The sequence below is a fragment of the Corvus hawaiiensis genome, chromosome 1 (genome assembly GCF_020740725.1).
Source record: "Corvus hawaiiensis isolate bCorHaw1 chromosome 1, bCorHaw1.pri.cur, whole genome shotgun sequence".
NCBI lineage: Eukaryota > Metazoa > Chordata > Aves > Passeriformes > Corvidae > Corvus > Corvus hawaiiensis.
The window spans coordinates 3,470,919-3,491,247 of record NC_063213.1 but is presented as its reverse complement, the minus strand read 5'-3'; positions in this window follow the sequence as shown (position 1 = coordinate 3,491,247).

Genomic DNA, 20,329 nt, shown 5'->3' with positions numbered 1-20,329 from the left:
AGCCTGGAGCAAAGGAGGCTCAGGGGGGACCTTGTGGCTCTGCACAACTCCCTGACAGGAGGGGGCAGCCAGGTGAGGATTGGGCTCTGCTCCCAGGCAACAGGGACAGGAGGAGAGGGAACGGCCTTGAGTTGCACCAGGGGAGGTTTAGATTGGATATTAGGAAACATTTCTTCATGGAAAGGTTTGTCAAGCCCTGACAGGCTGGCCAGGGCAGTGGTGGAGTCACCGTCCCTGGAGGGAATTAAAAGAGTTGTAGATGTGGCACTTGGGGACAGGGTACAGTGGTGGCCTTTGTGGGGCTTAGTTAATGGCTGACCTTGATGATTTTAAAGGTCTTTTCAAACCTTAATGACTCTGTGATTCTACAGACCCCAAAGTGGGAGGGAGGAGCACCCTCTGGAGCTCCTCTTCCCTTTGCAGTTGCTGCTGCTGGGACAGCTCAGACTGGTTAAATGTTGTGATGGATGACATGAATCTCACCACACATTTCCATAATCCCATATCTCAGATGATTTGCATCTGCCATGCAAAGCAGCAAAGTTGAAAAATTTATGCGTAGAGAATTTGGGTACTTAGATTATTTTTGAAATCAAGAAAAAAGTTTCTGTACTGGAGATTCACCAAAACTTCCTAAGATACTGTTTCCAACAAGACTCTGCATTCCAGGATGACTCTGCTCTGTTCTTTAGAAATCTTCCTCTAATTTCTGGTTAAATTAATACTGCAAAAGAGACTTTGTCTATAGGCAATTCTTTGAACATGGAGCTTTAGACACTGCAGAGCAAGCCTGCAGTTCTGCCCCTTTTTAGGATAAATTTTTGTTTTCAGCAACTTAGTTACATTAAAACATTCATAATTTTCACTGAAGTAAATTGGCATAGCAAGCTCTATACCCTTGGTAGAAAAGAGGTACTGATGTCCAGCTAAGGGCCTGTCCCTCCCCAAAAAATAATTCAATATTAATATATAAGTATTTTAAAGATCTCCTTGAAGAGAAAGCCAAGCAAAATTAGGTTTATTAATAGCCCCCATTTCAGAAAAGCACTGAAGAAGCCATATATTCTCATTGCATTAAACAACAAAGTAGTATGAAGGTAAATAATTTGGGGTTTATCAGCCAGCACAACTTTATTTGTAACCAAGTACCACTTGGATTTTTTAAAAAATATGATAAAATTCTACTAGGTAATCTAATGAATTTCCTTATTAAAACTAATGCTCCTAACTTATGCATATGTATTAGCCTCCCCTGAGTATTAAACTGTGCTCCTGAAATCTTCATTGCATTTCTCACACTGCACAAACAGGCAGAGTAATGATCCTCGGTATCCAAAGCAACTGTCAAGGGGTAATAGCTGGCATATGGCTTATTTTTCACTCACTGTACTTCATGCTCCAAAAGTCCTTCCCCTTCCCTCTCAGCTGAAGGTTGGAGTCTGCTTGTTTACTCTCACATATTTGTGTTTCTCCAACAAGATTACTCACTTTACTAAGAAATTAACAGCTACCCATGTGAAACTAATTAAAATTAGAGGAGCATCTCTTCTGAGTGGTTCACACTTATTAATTTGTTTCTGTGCCAAACCCAGTCCATATTTAATGCAATTATAGAGAAAAGTGGATGTCCATGCTCTTAGAAGGACATCTTCCAAAATTCATCTAAAGGAACATTGTTCCTGAGCTTTGCTTCACCTTGGGTCGTTCCTTCATGTAAAAAACTATCAGAGATCTATTAATTTAAGAGAGTGTACTAAATTCTGGTGGAAGTAACTCTTTTCTTTTGTTTTTCTTGGGAAGAGGTATGGAACAGACATTAAACTCCTTCTTCTGTGTTTTCTCTGTCGAACACATCAGTGGTCACCTTCTGCTCTCCCCTGCCACTGGAAGCAGCTTCCTCCAGAGCTCAGCTCACTCATCTGATGATTTTTATGATTCCATGGAAGTGTTTATTTCCTTCCGTGGATGTCAAAGGCAGTGACTGTTTTAAGATTAGACCTCCACCTTTTAAAGGATTAAATTAGGACACATCTATCACATCCAGAGCTCTTCTCTCCTGCTATGAGTTAAGAGGACTACAGCCCTCCCCAGAATATCATTGCGCTGCACACTTTCACTGTGCCTTTGCACGTCCAAACTGGTGCTCTTTTACCTTTCTAAAGGGTATGGTTGGTCTTAAACAAAAAAAGAAATACACTCCCAAAATAGCCAAACAACCAACCAAAAAGCCCAACACAAAATTGATTAAAACCAGAGAACTTGTTTCAAGCTAGGGAACTGATTTTCCCTACTTTTCTAAGGAAGGCTTGACTTCGCCTCATCTCCTTATCTCCTGAGTATTTTGGGCCTCATCCATATCACTGGCATAATCCTATGTTCCTACAGTAAAGGATTTAGTGCATTATAACATTAGAGTACATCCTGGGGTGGTGACAGGTTCATCACAACATAGAAAGGAGATGGAGCTGCTGGAATGAGTCCAGAGGAGGCTGTGGAGCAGCTCCGAGGGCTGGAGCCCCTCTGCTCTGGGGCCAGGCTGGGAGAGCTGGGGGTGTCCACCTGGAGAAGAAAAGGCTCCAGGGGGATCTCAGAGACCTTTTACAGGGCCTAAAGGGGCTCCAGGAGAGCTGGAGAGGGACTGGGGACAAGGAGTGGAAGGACAGGACAAGGGGGAATGGCTTCAAACTGAAGAGGGGAAACTTCATTTAGATTTTAGGAAGAAATCCTTCCCTGTGAGGGCAGTGAGGCCCTGGCACAGGGTGCCCAGAGAAGCTGTGGCTGCCCCTGGATCCCTGGAAGTGTCCAAGGCCAGGCTGGATGGGAGTTGGAGCAGCCTGGGATAGTGGGAGGTGTCCCTGCCCATGGCAGGGGGTGGGGCTGGGTGATCTTTAAGGTCCTTTCCAACTCAAACCATTTTATGATTCCCTGATTTTTTTGGATTCTTTACTTTATCACTTCTGATCCTCTTCTCCATGGCACGGTGCCTTTACACCCACAGGCGTTTTCCAGAGGCTGTTGCCAATTTGTTTGATGGAGTTTCAGTTTATACATTGCTCAGCATGAAGTTATATGACCTCTGCACTTTCATGTAGATGTTGGAATTTCTCCCCTTGTTTTTCACCTAAATCTCTTATGAATTCCTTCAACAAGTACAAACTGTGGCCATTAGGATGGAAATTGTAACATAAATCACCCTTGAAAGCATGAAAAGGAAAACTAAAAAAGAAAAAAGCCTTATCAGTCCCACACGTTGTTTTGATAGTTGGGCAGATGCAGTGCATTTGAATTAGTTTATTCAAATTGTATGAAATCTCTGCTTTCCTGACTCTTTTGATGCCAGCCATAATAGGCTGTAGAAAAAAATATCCTGTGTTTGGTTTGAAGCATTTTATTACCAAGTGTATAATCATTTTGGAGGAACTGGATACTGAGAATGAATTACACTGGAGAGTAACATGCAGAGTATCTGCTTTATAATTTTTGCATATTATGCTGCTTTAAGGGTAACTCAATAGCACATTTGGTTTTGGTAGACATAATAACACCTCCAGGCAACTGAGCTGGTTTTTTTTTCTATCAAAAATACTTTCTTCTCAAGCAAAATATTATCCATTTCCTGCTTTACATTCCCAGGGTAACAGCATCTCGCATTCAAGTGAAAAACAACATAGAAAATGGCTTTCTGATTCAAGGAATCAGAATAGTACAGATCTACTGAAACAGAATTGAGCTTTAGCAGGGCAAAAATGCACTCTGTGCTTTAAAGTGAGGGTGGAAGTGGCTGTATTTCAACCAGGTTGTTTGTAAATGTTTAAGTCAAGAACCTGCAGGTGCCTCTTCTGCAGTTCTGCCACAGGCTTTCAAATATATATCAAGAAAAAGAGGGAGAAATCATGCTCTGGGCATTTCTCTGGGTATCTATAAGTACAGGAGGCATTTGGAGCCCAGGGAAGTTTGCCATTGCTGCCCTGCTTGGCAAATACAGATTCAGGATGTTCCAATTTACCAGCACAAGCCTGATCTCTCAACCCTTTTGAAGGTGCAGGAGAATAAATATACAGATGCTGTTTGTTGTCTAGAAGACTAGAAATAGAGCAAAGGATGTGGCAAAAGCTCAGTAAATCCACTTCTGTTAACCCCAAATCATTGTACAGTGATAGCAGTGAGAAGATTTCCGATTCTTTGTGCATGGAGTTTGAAGAGAAAACAAATTTAAATGGCATCTTGAATTTTAGAGCTACTGGTTTTACAACAAATGCAAAATAAAATATCACAACCCAAAATAAAATACTTTTAAAAGAAAAAAGAGTGGATGGAAGGCATCAATGTTGGTGAAGAAGCGATTTCTCTGAAAACCCGATATATCAGGAAATATCGAATAACTAAGTTATTTTGCAAGTTCTATACTCAAAGTGACAAAACTGAAAGGTATAAAAGCTAAACAATAGCAAAAGTAATTTGTTTTTTCTTCCATCAGGTCTTGTTGAGGACAAAAAATAAAATGGCCTCATTTTTGTAGAGCAACAGCAAAGAACTGAATGTTCCTTCTTGGACAATTTTTTAAGTAGAAAGATTCATATCTTACTGAAAATTTCACCAATCTGCTTTTCTCTCTGATCCCCAGCCTGCAATCAAGCAAATTAGAGAGCTGTATGTTGTTACTATAGTAATAGATGTGCATTGCATAAAAAGAAATTGGGCAGTCTCGGATACATCTCTCCCAGGGAAAATGGAACACAATTTTTCATAATTTTGACCACCCAGTGCTTTTGTAGCTGTGGGTTCTAGGCAACTAATGTCGCCACATCAGTGCAAATGTTTTCCTACTCATTTGTCATTTTCAAAATGAACAGACACTTGAATCAAAGCTAAAAGTAGTCCCCAAATTGGTGGTGTAAGCAAGGAGACAGCACTGACAGTACAATTTACATTGACTTGTGCTAGACACGTCTCAGTTTATTTGATGTCTCCCATGCCAGCTTTGTTTTCCAGATTTGAATTGAATAAATTCAAAAAGAAATAGAAATAAATTTACAGTTTGGTTTCTGATCTGCATTTCTTTACGTGTACACAGATGGATTTTGTCTGCATTTATAAATATAGTAGATCTGTGCTTCTGAATCTTCATGGAGAGTTGTTTGTGCATTTAGATAGTTGTGTGCATATACATAGCAGATTATAAGGATAAATTAGTCTGGACTGAATTAAAATTAAAATCTACCACCATGTCAAATAGAACTAAAACATAATAGAGCAATCCTTATTCTAAAAAATAAATAAATAAGGATAATCTAAAAATAGCATTTAATACGCAATTCAAATGACAAGTAACTCATTAATTGCAAGTATGAGGCAAGAGGACTGGAGGTGACAGTGAATTCCAGTTTTTATATTGAAACATGAAAAAAATCTCCTTTTGAGGCACATTTTTTTGGTAAATATTGGCCCACCAGTACCATGAACCCCTTTGGATGAGAGTGTCTGGCTTTGGCATTAAACACAGCAAAAGGCCTCAAGCAGGGATTGTTTCAGTATCCTGAAGTACAGGGTGCTGAGCTTGTCTCCCTCTTTGTCCATCATCCTTGTGAAAAAAAAGATGTTCGGTTTGCATTCGCTTTTGGTTTTCCACGAGGAGAATGACCTGACCTGTGCAATGAAAGCCCTAATGTGAGAATCCTCCCACATTAACCAGCTGTCCCTCCCTCTGATCCGCCTGCCATGTTTCAGAGCAGGAGCAGAGCTCTAGCTCCCTCAGCAGCCCCAATGCAGACCATGGAATAAAGATTTCCCTTTATTTAAATGGTTCTTTGCAATCCTCATTTCCCGGATTTGCTCCACTGTGCTGAAGGTCTAATTCAGAGCAATATTTACATTACAACAAATTTCCAACATCCTGCCTGTGACACCTCCACCTGTTCTCATCCAAAAGCACGAGCAGCACCCTGTGGAGTCATCCCTAAATTCTTCCACACTACCTCCCTCTGTGTAGGTCAGATGTGTCTCCCCTGACACAAATCTTGCCTTTGAGCCCAAATCTCAGTGTCAAAGCAAGAAGGAGATCCATAATATTGCCTTGCTTCTGCAAGACACAAGAGGCTGATCTACAATACTCTGTCTGTGGTGTGCATACATAGAAGGCAGGATTTGAACAGCACAGCTGCAAAAATACGCTCTAAAATATTTATTAGGGAAGGCATTTGCACTGGCCTTCAGAATAAGATATCTTCATAGAGAAATTACATCATCTCACGCCCTCTTTCTGGTAAAAGGAGCTTTCTGGTTGCCAAATTGCCTGCATGAAGCAGCATATTGCTGACAGAGAAGCTGTCACTTCCATAAAGCTGTCACCAGAAAATGTGCCTGAGTGTTTGAGGAACGAGGGAAAACATGGCACACAACTTCTGAGTGACTGTCTGAGTGCTGGCTCTCCAAAATGCTGTTCACTTCGTGGTGCTCTGCTCTAAAGGTGTGCACAATGAGGCTTTGGGGCTTTTTCTTCAGCCATTGGTGAAAACTATTTTTCACATCTCAGATCCTAATTAAAAAAAAAAAAAAAAAAGGAAGGGGGGTGAGTTATGGTTGTTTCTTATTTTTTATATTTTTCTGATGGGATTTGGATGGTATTTTTAACTATGTTCTTAGCCTAGAAGTCAAGGGACCTTGTTTAATTGTCTAATCTGCTGCAGATTTCTTCTATAACCTTGATGGTCATGCTTTGGCTCTTTTTCCTTCTACATGCCCATCTTTACAGTAGGAAAAATGCTTTTAAAGTCACAATTAAAATTATTAGCAGTTATAGGGGGCTTAGAAATTGAAGTAAAAGTGTCCAGAACAATTACTTAGAGCAATATCTTGATCTATTTAAGGTGTGTGGTTATTTGGTTTTGGCTTTTGTTGTTTGGGGTTTTTTTCCCTTAAAATGACTCTCTTGGTTATCCTTATTTTTGTTTGCCAGTGATTTGAGGGAGGCTTTCTGTTGCCAGCCTTTCATAAGTTTTCTTTCTTAGTGTGAAGAAATTTCTGAGCTTAGCTGAGGACGTACCTTGCCAAAAAAAAATTGTTTTCCTTACTACCTCTACTTTATCTGCCAGCCTGCCTGCCTGTCAAGGCATCTTGATGCTAAAGGGATGAGTAATGGGAAAGTTTCAGTCAAAGCACAGTGTCAATAGAAAAATAGAAAACATTTCCAGTATCTCCTAGTTTGGTCTGTAAAAGCAGTGGCCAAACCTCCCCTCAGTTGTACAAGGACTGTGTGAGATCAGTGACTGAGTCACTGAAACTTCTCCATTTTATCAGTAATTGAACATAACTAAGCCTTAGGCCGTAATGTAGTTCCACATTAAAAACTCATTTTCACCAGGTGACAAAGCTCCCATCTTTGTACATTAGCAGTAAAAAATCGCATCGGCAAACATCACTTTATGGACAATAATATCTTTGTCACATCTTTTTGCAGAAAATTCTAAGATTTGCTTATTGATGATGTTAGAGGTTGTTTCAGTATAAATTATTTGATGACCATGATTCTGTGGTTAAGGAATATAAACTCCAATGTTTCCCATTTTAAACATGGCCTGCATTACCTTTAGCATTTGTGTGGAATCAGAAATGTTAAACACAGCTTGGGTGTTTATGTGCTTGAAGACAAACTTATTGGGTTTGCTGAAGTACTTACTCCAGCCAGATAATAAAGACTGGAAGATGAAAGCTGTCATTTTTCCATGGCTGAAAACAACCATAGAACTGGTATGGAAAATAGAATTCATCCCACCTGATTTTAGCTACTAGAAATTAAGCCCGTCATGTAAATTCCCTTTGAAGTCTGAGGGAGGGACAGACTTTTTCAGAGTTAGTCCATAGCAAATTGAATATCTAAAGGGAAATCTGTGCCTTTCCACTGGTTCTGAAGGAGCTTGATCACTAGGTTAAACTAAATGACTAATCCTGAGATAAGTGAAGATTGATAGAATCACAGAATGGTTTGGGTTGGAAGGAGACCTTAAAGACCATTTCATTCCAACCCCCTGCCACGGGCAGGGACGCCTTCCACTATCCCAGGTTGCTCCATGTCTCTTCCAACCTGGCCTTGGACACTTCCAGGGATCCAGGGGCAGCCACAGCTTCTCTGTGCCAGGACCTCACCACCCTCACAGGGAAAAATTTCTGCAGTTCTGATCTTCTAACAGAGGAGTTCACAAAGTATTCAGTCCACCCATTTCAAGTTCCTGAACACTTCTCAAGTAAAAGTAATGTGATTCAGAAAAAGAGCTTAAGTGTTTAAAGGCTTTGAAAGCCCTAGAGAAGCATTGTTTCCATCCTGGTCTCTACCTGTAGTTCTGAAACTGTTTTGAAAATCTGAACTCCTACATTGTGGAACTGCCATTAACTCTACTTGTATTTCCCATGTCTTCCTAATTTTGTTGACTCCCTTTATGCCATGGCATCCAGAGAAATATATATGAACAGATAAGACATGTGCAATACCATGGAGCAAGGACGATGTGGATCTCAGAGAGGATCAGGACTAGAGGCACAAAAATGGGGGGGGGGGGGGGGGGGGGGGAATGTGTCATTAGGGGGAAACACACATTCACATTGTTTGGAGAGGGATTATTAGGAAAAAGAATCATTAATTGCACCATCAGGTTCTTAGAGCTGTGCCAAAGGCAAATGCACAGTGTGTGACTCCAAAGAATCCTGACTGGAGTGAGTAAAATCTCATGAGTGAATTTTCCTGTAGGAAAAATGACGAGGTCAGATTCTCCCCGAGACAGTTTGGGAGCAGCTGTTGTTGGAAGAACTGCAGGCAGTGGATGAACTAAGGAAAAGGTTGATTGAAATCGGTTATTGTGAAAGGAGAATTAGCAAATGGAGTCATTTTCCAAAGGGATCAGCCTCAGAGCAATCAGTAATTAACTGCTTCACTAAATATTTTGCCACGTTAAGTAGATGTGCACTAAGGACGGTTCCTGAGGATGCATTTTCAGAGGCACGTTCCATATGGTGTGGGACTGGAGAGTCACCACAGATACTCTCAAGAAAGGTTAGTAGATAATGGAGTAACAAGGAGTAGTATCAGACATGAAGATCTTGGGCTTGGGTAGCAGCACAAAAAATCTTGTTTTAAATGGAAATTTATCATATGGATAATTAGCAAGGGAAATTACAGAGAATGAGCAGTACCTGTGTTATCAAACAGGCCAAGGAAAGCATCCAAGCACTAAAATCCAGGATGGATGTGGTAAATTCCTATAACTGTCTTTGCTCTGCTTTAGGCCAGGGTTATTTGGGGCTCCTGGCACAGTTCAGTCTTTAGACTTGTCCAAGGACTCTACCCAAAGAACAGTTTGAGTACAACCACTGCCTGAAAACCTAGGGAATGACATAGTACAGGTGAGAGGGTGTCATTCACCTGGAGGTCAGGTTAAGGTGCAATGTATTAGCACAGACACAGCTGAAAACTGCTGCCTAAGTTAATATGAATACAGACTATTTTTAAAAGTTTCTTCACTAAATACACATCACATAATAACTTTGGCATCAACCCCCTACCCCAGGACCAGTGTGCTTTTCCTGGCTTGTCACAGACAGCACTTAGGGGCCAAGTTGAGCACGTTTTGAAGGAGGTCCAATACTGTGACAGACAATTTTAAATTGTCTCCATGTGCTCAACTTGTTGATGCAGAAGACCCTGATTTTTCAGAAAACAGTACCTAGGCAGAGCTCCAGCACCCTCATCCCTCAGGCTTCGAGGTCTGTGTGCTGACACAGCCTTTTCACTATCAAGCAGTGCCTGAAAATAGTAGAAAGCAGATGGTGCTTCCTCACTCTCCATTAGGAGCAAACAGCAAGAGGAGCATTCTGGCAGTTTTCACTTAAGCACTGGCACCACTGTGAAAATCTGATTGAGCCTCCTTAGTGGTTAATATGAACAAACCTGAAATTAAACCAGATTTCAGGCACCTCACTGAGAGGAAAGGCAGCTACTTAAATACACACACAAAACCCCTGGTTTGCTTTCGTTTCAATTTTCATTTCTAGAGATGCTGAGACCATGCTGATTTTATTAGCAGGGTGTGTGAGGCTACTTCCAAAGATTAATTAATTAATTGGAGAAGGTCTCCTTCACTCTAAACATGTCCTCTGCAGCACTGTTCATGTCCCATTCAGCTTCCCCTGCACACAGCTCCCTCCTGGGTGACAGGAACAAAGCCAGAGCTTGTGGCAATGCAGCAGTGCCCTGAGCAATCCCTTGTCCCATCCTCTGGCCATGCTTTGATTTGTGCTCCAAGCCTCTCCAAGTCAATTCCCTCCTGACAAGCCATGAACAAGTGAAATCTTTACCACCAAGAGCTGCAAAGTTGAACTGAAACACTAATACAGACCTTCAAATATACAGCTGTCCTGTAGCGGTGAAGTTAAAAAAAAATCCTTCAGTCATTTTAATAGACACTGAAAAAGCTTTTATTTCTAATAAAACTCTTTTTTGTGCATTAGAAATATTGTCCATCGTTCATCCAAACGTCCTCAATTATCCATCCCCATTGCCCTTCTTTCTTTTTTTTTCCATTTAATGCCCCTCAGACGTTGTCAATTCTCTTTTATTTTTATGAGGGGATTATTTCTGGCTTTTATGAAACAGCTTCATAAGACATGAGCAGAATTATGGATCAGTTCTCAAAAATGTTTCATTATCCCTGATGTGCTGTAATTAGATGAGAAGAAATGCAGCCTTTCATGTGTGTCAGCTGGTTTGTGAAGGAAAAACCAATAGCCTATTTATAAAGATTTTTAAAAGTTTTTTCCTGAAGCAAAACCAATACATAACTTGAAACCCTTTGAATAATTTCAGTAGGCTCAGACCACTGATAAAAATCCTCAGAACAATGGGTATATTTCCACTTAACAGACTATGACATTGTGCACTTCCAGTAACTCATTTGTCTCGTATTTAAATTCTGCGCCCCAACAAACAAAAGGTAAATCAAGCCTTGCCTAGCTCAGACCTGTGTGCATAAGTCTTGAAAACTACATTACCAGCTCAGGAGTTAGCCTTTGTCTGGAAAAATAAATGTTTAAAAATCTGGCAGTGTGCAGAACACGAGCTGGAACTACAGGTTACTTTTAAAAATTCAAAATACAGTGATTTTTTTATTCTTATTGCCTTTGGCATAAAAGAAGTAGTGAGCAGTGGTAGAAGACATCTGCTTGGAGTGAGACAAAGGGAGAGTTTCAGAGCAAAACAAACTGACAAAAAATCCATATTTTTTCCTGATTAAATCTTTCTGACTTGGGAGAATCATTCCCTGAAAAAAAAAGAAAATTGATTCTTAATTCTTAACAAGTGGTGACTCTTATTGGTAGAGACATTTGCCCGTGAAGTTAAATGGGAGTTTATTTGTCCCAGGCATGAAGAAAGGGCTGGGGATGCTGTCCAGGCTGTGTGACTCCTGGAAAAGGGGCAGCAGTGGGGACTTTGCTCCAGGAGAGGATGTACTTTCAACAGTCTTAGTACAGCCATGAGATTCCTTCATTTTCTTCTTCCATGGAAAGAGAGTTCCAGAGAAGTGAGGAAAGTTTAAGAGGTAAAGTGCTGACGCTGAGGCACTGAGCTGAGGAAGGTTTGTTTCCCCTTTGGGTTTCACTGCCTTTTCCATGACCAATAACTTCTCAAAGCTTTAATCAATACTCACCACAATCCCTGGGAGTTTTACAACACCTTCCATGTCATGTCTCAAGGTTGGTGTAGCAGCTTAGAGCGATTTGCTCCCATGCTGAGCCCACCTGGCCTGACCAGCTTCTGTTTCAGTCCTCACTTGCTTTTATGCCTGGGTTGCAAATTTTGGAGGGGCTTGCAATCCAGGCTTTTTTGGTACATTTCTGCTGCCTTCAGTTCTTGTGTGAGGTCAGTTTGTTCATCTCCTTGACATATTCAGTTTTAAATTCTGATCATTAGGGGATGATTTAGCTGATTTCCCTATTTCTCTATTACACAATGACAGAATAACGGCTGATGCTGGAAAGGAAATCTGGAGGTCATCTGGTCCAACCTCCCTGCACAAACAGGACCACCCAGGACATTGTCCACGGCTGTGTCCAGACAGTTTTTAAATATCTCCGAAGAGGGAGACTCCACAACCCCCCTGGGCAATCCATTCCAGTGTTCCATCTCCCTCACAGGGAAAAAGTGTTCCCTGAGGTTCAGAAGGAACCTCCTGTGTCTCAGTTCGTGTCCACAGCCTCTGGTTTTGATTCACTGAAAAGAGCCTGGATTTGTTCTGTGTCCACCCTCACTTCAGGTATTTTTGCACATCAATAAATCCCCTCTGAGCCTTCTCTTCTCCAGGCCAAAGAGTTCCAGCTCTCATTCTCTCCTCAAAGGAGAGGTGATCCAGTCCCTTAATCACTTTAGTGACCCTTCACTGGTCTTTCTCCAGTATGCCCACATCTCTTGCTCTGGGGGACCCAGAACTCAACATAAGACTCCAGAGATCTCTGCATTAGAGGGAAAAGGTCACATCCCTTGACCTGCTGACATCCCTTTCCCTAATTCAGGCCAGCGGTTAGAGCTCTGAGGATGCACTGCTGGCTCCTGTTGGACTTGGTGCTCACCTCCTGAACAAGGCATTGCAGCAACTGCTCTGTTCAATTCCTAATAAATAACTAGGAAGAGATTCCTTGTGCAATTAGGAGAATTTCCAAAGCAGAAGGGTGAATGAATATTCAAATAATCTTTATCTGACAACCCCATTCCAAACCCTTAGGATGGAGGGTTGATTTAACTTCACGTGTCAATATCTGAGTTATTCAACACAGGCTCCCTTTGCAGATGTCATCAAGAGAGTAACTGAGACTCGGGGCCTGATTCATCCCTGCAAAGGCAGGTATTTAAATATGCTGCATGAATCATGAGTTAAGACACATATTTTTATGTAAGGCAGTCTGGACTCCGTTGCAGGCACTTGAAGAAAGTTGGGGAAGTGAATTCTACAGGCTCAATCCCTTTAGAAGGTGGTCTAAACAGCCAGGGTGTGGCTGCGTGTTCCGAGCTTCCCCTCCCCCTCCCCGAGACAAGCCAGGACTTGCCTCTGCCCTGTGTTCTGAACCCCTTTGTTCCAAGCAAGGGCAAAACCAAATGTAACTCAGACTCTTTAGCAGTGTCTGATTGGCCGGTCACCCCGGGTCCGCCCCCAGTCCGCCCCTTTCCCTTCTCCGAATAAAAGAACGGACCAAGGGAGGCCCCGCCCTCTTTAGCTTTGCAATCCTTCTGCAAACATCTGTGTGCTTCTGTTTCTTTTGAAAGCTTCTAATTGCGGGAATTAGGCAAGCTGGGAGCTATATTTCTCCCTCTTTGCTTCTGCTGGTGGTATTAGATTTGCAGCTACCATTTTGCCGCTTTTAGAGCTACTGAAATGCTGGATTGCCCGTGCTACCTCTTTAGGCTGCCCAAGGCTTTCTAAGTCATTGAACTACGAGCCTAGCCGGTAAAAAGCCGTAAGTATGCCTCCTCACCAGGGCTTCATCAAGAGGTGTTAATTTTGTCCTAACTCTGATCAAGCTTTACCCCACCTTCATCTCTTGATTTTTCCCGATGAAATCTGTTCACAATGAATTATTCTCTTTTAGGTTGTTTTGATTAAATCAGTGTCTCTGAGGAAGAAAACTGACACCACCATTCTCAGCCCCACACACAAAACAAACCCTGATTAAATGTAGGAGAGAACTGCTTGAGTTTGTGCCTTTGTGTTTTTCAGTTTGAAACACCCTATTATTGTTATAGCCACTGTTCTGGGCAAGAAAATTCAACCAACTGTCTGTGCATATTTAAAATACTCAGAATTTTGTTTTGATTTTTCTCCAGATAATTTGCCTCAAAGTATAAAAAGCAGGGGAAGATGCAGTGTTTTTGGATAATGAATCCAACTTTTAAGAGCTTAGTGTGTCTTAAATTAAAAAAATAAAATTATTTCATATTGCTTTCAACTTTGTGTGTCTAGTTCTTTCTTTCCTCTAAGGCCATTTATACTCTAAATTTTATATCCATTGCTCCAGTAAGTATATATATTTACTTTCAAGATGTTCTTGTCTTTTTTCGTGCACTCTGTGATGCATAAAAACTAATTTGCTGTTTTCTCCTAGATGCCAGCACATCCTTCCCGTCTGCCCCTCTCACAGGTGATAAGAAGAATAGGCAGGCCAGAGCACCACTACCTTGATGCCTTAAGAGGCCTCCTAGACACCGAGACTGGGCAGGAGTAAAAAAATAAAACAGGTATTTATTTGAAAGGCCTTCAAAGGTACCCCTGGGAGCCAGAGGCCACTGCCCAGATGGACCCCAAGATGGATGGCAGGTCATGAGTTTTTCACACTTTTATAGGTTGGGTTCATTTGCATATCAGGGTTAATTCTCCAGTTAAAGCTTCAGTTAATGATGTAATTCCCCTCAGCTTGCCCCCCTTTCAGAGGCTCTTTGGTTTACACATTTTGGGCCTAGGACAGTCTGGGTGACCTTGGAGTGCAGGCCCAGAGAGGCTTTTTGTTACCCAGCCTGAGAGAGCAGAAACCAACAAGCCACAAGAAACTTCAGAGTTACACTCTAAGCAGTACAGGATTTGAAAAACACAAAGCTCAAGATCTAAGGCATCCAACTCACATAAAAAAATTAACCATAGGTGAATTTTTTTCTTCTGAAAATGGGATGATTAATGGCCAGGATTGCTCCTGAATGAAATCCCTGCCAGTGCTGTGCTTCCCTTGCAGGTGTCTTCCATGGGAATGGGCTTTGGAATTTTGTCGGTAGACATCAAACTTTTGTTATTTCTTTTCCATCTTTCTTTTAGCTTCCTCTCTGCCTAACAGGATATTTAAAATCCATCAAACATTGATCTTTTCCACATAGGAGTCTCAGGACTCCTTCTGGAGATTTGGAAGCGTGTGTTGGTAATTCAGCCAGGCTGGAGGAGCGAACCCCCTGAGTCCCTTCCAATGTACTTATATTCCCTCAGATCAGACTCTTTTTATCATTGTAGCAGGAAAAATTACTAAAATCAGAACTTTTTGAATTTCATCTGGGTTCCTGGCAACCTTAATTTTGTGAAGAAGATGAAAGGGTAAATGACAAGTTCTGATTTTTCTGTTGCATTCCTGCTATTGACTGAATTAGCAGGAGCAGCAGAAATTCAGGCTCCTGAAAATCACTCTTTGCTGCTTTTCTTAAAAGTCAAAGGGAAAAATATGCACAAACAGCATTCCTTAGAATAATTAAAGCTCAGCTTTGATCTCCTCTTTCCACCTCGTCCCACAAACACAGCAGGCAGTGCCCACTTCATGGTAAAATTCTTGCAGTCGCTGTTTGGATACAACCTTGAGTCATGAAAATAATTTCAAAGCTGTCTTATAAATATCAACTCATTTATGAACTGGAGTTTTGGGAAATGGCAGGAAAATGAGTGAAAAATTCTCCTTTAACTGAAATGAAATTAATTTAGAGCACTAGAAATAAATGGCATTCATTCTGCATTCTTTTCATGGACTATTTCACTGCCATGTGGAATGCGTGTGTACTGTATAGGAAGTAAAGCAGTACCTTGTTTTTTGATTATGATCTCTCTCTTTAGTCTATATTTGTATTTGTAGGAGGCCAAATCACAACCTCATCAAGCAAAACATTGTCCAACCATGCTTAAACAATTTCTTCAGCTTCAGATCTTAAATTAAGAATATTTTTATACTTACACAGAGATTAATGAGAAAATGAGTGAAAGTTGGAGTTCTTTTCTTCAGTGAACACAATGAATTGCAGATATTCAGTTGCCACATTCTCATAAATGAAGATGGAGAAGCAGAACTCTAACTGTGGGGTTATTTTGTGTTGATATTGCTGATTTCTCAGTTTTTAAAGGTCTAGCTTGAATTTATGATTGCCTGAATTCTTTTACATTTAAGAATTCCTTGTTCAAATCCTTCTTAAAGAAATTCCACTGAGCCAGTTCCTGCTATTGAAATGCAACGATGCCCCAGGAGTTTGGGACTTCAAGGAAGAGTTTGGAAGGTGCAGTGACACTTTTCCATTCTGCTTTCCGTGAGCAACAACACTCAAAATGTGATCAGGGTGCGTTGGTTTACAGGACTGTGGGTCGTGAAACCCACACTGGTTAAATGAAATCATCTCGTGGGACCAACACTGACTGAGTCATTTCAGAGGGGAGTTCAAGTTCATTGAAATTTCTCCTCTTCTGAATTTCCATGGTTTTGGGGAATATATATTTTTAGGATCAGAAATACTTGTTTTGAGATTAGGGGTTTCTTGGGAATTTCTCCAAAGCTAACATTCCTGCTCTTTCTATTGGGACACAAATCAACAACTTGTGTGTCCGCACAAGAAAATCCAGATTTGGATACTGGACCCATTTAAAGATTCCACACCACCCCCCCCGCCCCCTTTTCATTGTGTGACCTATGTGGTAAAGGGTAAAACATCCCCTATTTCCTGACCAGATCTGGCAGTCAGCTGAAAAGGAAAGACAGATTTTGGGACAGCATTACTATCGAGTCGGAAGTAGGGAGCAACTCACACCCACTGGGATCAGGGAATCACAGAATACCCTGAGTTGGAAGGGACCCACAAAGATCATTGAGTCCAACCCCTGGCCCTACACAGACATCCCAAAGATCTCACTCTGTGCCTGAGAATGTTGTCCAAACACTTCTTGAGCTCTGTCAGGCCCCATTTCACAAAAGGGCTGACACTATTTTACAAATAAGTACATTTTTGTGGAATGGAATTTAACCAACTTCTTATTATAGTCAGATATTTTACATTTGGTATTTGTCCAAGTATATTTAGAAGCACAGTGAATTTATCTCTTTTCTCCTATTATTGTAACCTTCCCTGAAAGCTTCTATTGCCCCTGAGAACAAAATAAAAGGTTTCCCTGCTTTGCAGATGTGCACAGTTCCACCGAATAAACCTGCATTTCTGTTTGGCTTTAAACCTATGCATAACAATGGTGTTCAGGATGAGCAGCTCATTAAAGCTGGGATTAAAATAAACAGCAGCAAAGAGGAATTTCACAAAAGACAGGGAATGTAAAGAGTAATACCATACTGGTTAAGGCTTCAATGTGTAAAAAGATGAAATGAACAGCATTTAAAGGACTGTTTCTGTGAAATAATGAGCTTCTATTCCTGCATCATCTGGCTGACAGCACCAGATTCAATTTTATCCAGCATCTGTACATGTTTGTGGGTTTTAGCATGTTGATTATAGAATAAGTTGGGCCAGTACTGAAAGAAGGGCTTGGTCCAAACCCCACTGTAATATTTATGCTCATTCCTGTCAGTTTTGGGGCAATGCTTTTGCAAGTGCATTAAATGAGTTCAGTGATATTGAGTGAGGAAGAGTTTGAGGCGAGTGGAAAATACCTTTTTTATTAAAGGATTCTTGAAAGCAATAAGAAAAGACAAGACAGGAGTAGCTTCAGGCACTATATTCACACCACCTTTGTAGGAGAATCACAAACAATCTTTTAGATTTGCAGACTGATCCAGTCAGATTAGCAAATGTAACTGACACCAGAGATGATTCAGGAGGTTCTGCCCTGATGTCACAACACAGCTTCAAAATGTCTGACAATAAGAAAATTTCATCTTACTGCAATAAAATGTCACCAACTTTAGTACTTACGACAAACCCTTACAATCTGGGGTTTTCTAACCCCAAAAAGGATCCAGACTGTAAAACACTCGATAGCTGTAATTTAGCAAATATGCCTTCTGGGAGCAGATCAGAGAAGGAAAAAGAAATGACTGTAATATCAGGTTTTGGACAGAGAGAGAAAACAAGTGTGCAGATAAAAGGAGGTTTCAGAGGGCACCTAAGCTATTTTTAGCTATTCAGTAACTGTGAATACTTGAGCAATCAGGAGGCTTTTAGGAAGATTTATTGCTACAGCAGTCTAGGATGAGGAGCCATTTAACAGCTGAAAAACTTGATTACCAGTGTTGTAGCTATGAAGAAGCCACGACTCTCCTAATGGGCCAAAATAGAAGGAAAAGGTTAGGAATTGCATAGTAATTTGAGGAGAAAACAGGGGATCTGATACCTTCTAACTCAGCTCTGGAAGGTCCAGGATCACTGGGCAGCTCCAGGGGTAGAGTTATTCCTTCTCTCTTGTTTGTCAGCCCAGTTAATAAGTGACAAATTAGGTAACAGATTTTTCTCTGAGACGTGATACATCTGAAATGATAAACGGGTTGATGAGGCCTTCCCTACTCATGTCCCCAGGTGTCCCCTCATTCCCCAGGGGTGGGGAAAGCTTTCCTCCATAGATTGCTGAGTGTTAGACTGAGGTGTGAAATGAAATGAAGTGAAATATAATATAGGAGAAAATCTCTCTTATTGAGGGAACCTTCAGCAAGGTTTAAGACATGAAAATAAAGCTTAAAGTCAAAGCTGGGATCATAGGTTAAACAAGACAAAGATTAGTAAGAAGAGCACAAATGACCAGTTCAGGTTTTTTAGATGAAGGAAGAACGAGAAAAAGTTTTGATGGGTGGGAGTTTAGAAAGTGTGACTCAGAAAATTAAATACCATTTTTGTAGAAAAATATGGAAGCAGGGAAAAGGAGAGATTGAGGCACATATGTAAAATCTATTTATAATCAATTAAACACAAAAACAAAAAAATAATTTCTCTACATTTTCTCATTCTTTATTTTTTTTAGGTTTTTTTTTTTTTTTTACTTGGAATAGTTTAATCACTTCTGTAATGAAAAGTGACAAATTCCCTGACATCAGGGAGACTTTATATCAAGCAATTGGCATCTACTGGAGATTTTGTCACCTCTGAAAACACCTAACCTCTCTTTCTGTGGGCTACTGGGATTACACTGAGCACTGGGCAAGGCACTGTTTTCAGGATTTCAGGTCAGAAATTCCATGTTTACATCTTACAGGACAACATGTGTGCTCTGCAGGGAATAAGAGAAGAGGGAAATGAAGCCAAAAATGAGTTTTCATTTTTGAAACAATTTGTTCTTCTGCAACACCTACTACTTAATATCCTCTGCAGCTGTTAAACCCTGCTGTGTACTAGCATTTCTCCAAAGCACACAGAAGCAGTTCTCAAGCTGTGGGTGTGCAGCCACTCCAACCCACAGAAAGCTGCTGCTCTACACGGAGCTTTTGTGTTCTAGGATGCACATGGGTGCACAAAGGAACAGATCAGAGGCTGTATCAGCTGGAAACTGATTAACTTGGTGTGGTTTTTTCAGCTGAACTGATCCCTCTACCCAGCTGCAGAAGCACAAGTGGGAAAGGGAAGGTGAGGAGATGGGCATGGATAACTTTCTGCAATAAGCCCCTGGCACAGCTCAAAGTGATGTCCAAATTTCACTCCAACATGGGATTTAAGATGATTATCCTTGAATTTTTCTAATTGCAAGGGGGCTGTAATGTGTGCAGAGATAGAAGGCACAGGAATGTTTGTTTATGAGTCAGATTTCTCTTGGCTGCTACAAGAGCCCTTAAGTGCTCACCTGCTTCTTCCTTGGCTGGTGAGAAACCCTTCAACAACAAGAACAAAGTCCTTGTTTTGCAGCAGGTTCTAATTCAAATGCTTTTTCTTTTGTTTTATTTTACTGCCCTTATTAGTATTTGTTTTTCTCTTTGGATTTTTTGTTCCTCCTCTCTTTTCTAAACTGCAGATGTAAATGAAAAAGAGACCAAATCAATAAAAAGGTAAAAAAGTGAGAACACATCGAATCAATTCAGGTTGGCAAAGCCCTCTAATATCATTGAGTCCAACCATTAACCCAGCACTGCCAGGTCCTCTACTAAACCAGGTCCCTGAGCATCAGGTCTTTGTTTTCTTCAATCCTTGAGTAAAGGGATGCTGTAATGAAGAATGAAGCAATCAGGAAGTCCAGGCTGGGGAAAAAAAATGTAGATCTTTACTGAATTAACATATAGAAGGTCAAATTCTGGGACAAAGAATAATTCTAGAAATTGGATTGTATTTGTTCCCTTTTTTTCAGTTGGAATAATTGTTATTCTCAATTTTTTTATTATTTGTCCCTATTAAGTTCCAGGCAAAGTGGAGTCGAGAGAAGCACTGAACTAGTATGGGATTTTTAGGTCTTTTTCCTCCAATTTCTCCAGCAGGGAGCACATAAAAGTTGTTCTGTAGATGTTGGGGACACGGGTGATAGAGAATCAAGGTGTGCTGAATTTCAAAATCAGCTGCACTTTTGGATCAGTGAACAGTGGGATTTGTTGCTTTAAGGTGATTTCAAGTGGAGTAAATGCATGAAAAGGATTTTGTGTGGAT